The sequence below is a fragment of the Nomascus leucogenys genome, chromosome 10 (assembly GCF_006542625.1).
Source record: "Nomascus leucogenys isolate Asia chromosome 10, Asia_NLE_v1, whole genome shotgun sequence".
NCBI classification, from domain to species: Eukaryota; Metazoa; Chordata; class Mammalia; order Primates; family Hylobatidae; genus Nomascus; species Nomascus leucogenys.
In genome coordinates, this window is record NC_044390.1 from 64,695,059 (window position 1) to 64,697,446 (window position 2,388).

Sequence of the window (2,388 nt, forward strand, 5' to 3'; positions counted from 1 at the left end):
CTCCCCTGCTCACAGACCTCCCCGTGGCCCCTCACCTCCCCCAGGATAAAGTCCTAACCCATCCTTCTGTGTCTCTTCCTTTCTGTCTCCACTGTCCTGACCCTAACTCAACCCTCATTCTCTGCCTCCTGGACCCTCATCCCAGCCTTGTGACTTGTGGTCTAAGATGTGAGAGCACCTGGCAAGGTAAATGCTCCAGGAGGGGTTGCTCCCTCCCATTTCCTGCCACCAGAAAATGTTATCGGCTCCGTGGCATTGAGAAAGTTTCCCTCTTCCCAGCCTAGGGTTTCATGTGGGCATTTAGGTGCTCCCAGTACATAGTTGCATGGCAAGCAATCCTAAAATATACAAGATTACATTTAGTATTTTGTAAAATTCTTTACTAACCCCAAATTGTCTACTGGAAACTATAGGCTCCTTTTTTTGGTGGGTGGGGGGCAGGTGTGTTTGTGGGATGGAATTTCACTTGTCACCCAGGCTGGAGTGCAGTGGCTCAATTTTGGCTCACTGCAAACTCCACCTCCCAGGTTCAAGCAATTCTCTTGCCTCAGCCTCTTGAGTAGCTGGGATTACAGCCGTGTGCCACCACACCCAGCCAATTTTTGTATTTTTAGTAGAGACCGGGTTTCACCATGTTGGCCAGGCTGGTCTTGAACTCCTGACCTCAAGCGATCCACCTGCCTCAGTCTCCCAAAGTGTTGGGATTACAGGTGTGAACCACCACCCCTGGCCTCTGTAGGCTTCTTTAACCCATCAGAGAGACTCGCTGGTAAGGATTAGGGGCTAATTACTGGTGCCTCTTCAGCTGTCAGTCCATCCTCCTTTGTTTGTACCCACCTTCCAGTCAGCAAGGCACAACAATGTTGTTACAAAGGAAACAATTTGGCCCATTTCCTGGAAATGCAATCTCCCAAACAGGTTTGTGTGAACCAAATTCCATTGTCCTTTGTTTCCCATGTGCAGTCCCAGTTGCATTTCCATGGGAGCCAATCCACCCACCCATAGAATGACTTGAAAATGTGTGAAGTTCAGAAGTTTCATACCAAGAAGTTTGCTGAGCATGATGTTTATATATTGATTAGGAGTAAAAATGTTCATTTTACAAAATATTACAACTTCTCCCTCTCCCCTCCTTCCATCCAGTATCCCCTGTTCCTCCCCTAGGCATTCTGGTCACTGTTCCTTTTTGTTGGGATCATTCTTGGTGTCTCATACAGCTGGGCTGCAGCTCCGTTCTTTGCCAGGAGGTGGTGATAGAGGATTCCACCCACTCAGAATGCCTCAGGCTGGCGCCTGTGGCTTCTCTCAGTAGAGGGAAATGTCCTGCAGGGGGCGCTGTTGGTCCTTCAGGCAAGGTCGGGTTCCCTCGAAGTCTCTGTCTTAGCAGTTGCTGGTCTTCAGAAACATTGGGCACCGATTTTCTCATCTCTGAAATGGAATTCAGGTGAGGTCCCCTCAGTGCTGAGGTGCTTCATGTTGTCAGAGGAAGAGTGGGGGAGGGAGTGGAATGGAGCAGAAAGGCGTCATCCCCTGCTCAGTGAGCTCAGATAGGAGGCCAGGGATCAGATTCAGGAGCCCATTCCTGGCCAACCCCAGGGGCCCCACCCAGTCCTGTCCCTGCTTCTTACGTGCTGTGTGTCTTTAGGCAAGTTGCTTCCTGTCTCTGAGCATCTTCTTTGTTTCCGCCTTCCTGGGCCTAGGGCAGGCCTGATTCCTCCAGGCAGCGTCCAGAGTTCCGGACAGATGGAAAAGAAAGAGAGAATGGGCGTCACAAAGGTCCGTCCACTCCTGGGCCTCAGGCCTGGGGGCCCTGCTGAGGGCTAGCCTGTTTGGGCCTCGGTATGGACTCCTGCCTCCTGGTCAGGACCTGGAAACCTGGGAGCAGGCAAGGCAGGAACAGGAGAGGGAGGCAAAGGCCCACCAGGCAGGGATGCAGAGGCCACCTGGAGACAGAGGAGACGGGGCTCCTGGGAGGGAGGCCAGTGGGAGTGAGAGCTCGGAGGAGAGAGAGGGAGAGAGAGCCAGGAGAGGAGACAGGTCCAGAGAGGAGGGAAAGGAAAGGACAGGGCAGAGACAGAGAAACCAGAGAGAGGGAAGGAAGAGAGACCCAAGGGGGAGAGACAGGGAAGGAAGAGGGAGGTGAGAAGAGGAAGAGGCAGATTCAGAGGAGAGACGAGAGAAAAGAGGTGGAAATCAAACAGGAGAAAGGGGGAGGAAAAGAGGGAGGAGAGAGTGCAGGAAAAAAGCAGGAGGAAAGAGCCGGGCGTGGTGGCTCATGCCTGTAATCCCAGCACTTTGGGAGGCCGAGGCAGGCAGATCACGAGGTCAGGAGATTGAGACTGCCCTGGCTAACACGGTGAAACCCTGTCTCTACTAAATACAAAAGAA

At 52.6% G+C, this 2,388-nt stretch overlaps 1 long non-coding RNA gene across 1 annotated transcript; it reads right to left on the minus strand.

Moving 5' to 3' along the window:
- Nucleotides 1–806: 806 nt before the first annotated feature.
- Nucleotides 807–1,994, minus strand: LOC101179337. The gene is made up of 2 exons (XR_178899.3): nucleotides 1,629–1,994; nucleotides 807–1,428 (listed from the first exon to the last, which is right to left on the minus strand). It is a non-coding gene; the product is annotated as an uncharacterized LOC101179337 (long non-coding RNA).
- Between the last annotated feature and the right edge of the window lie 394 nt (nucleotides 1,995–2,388).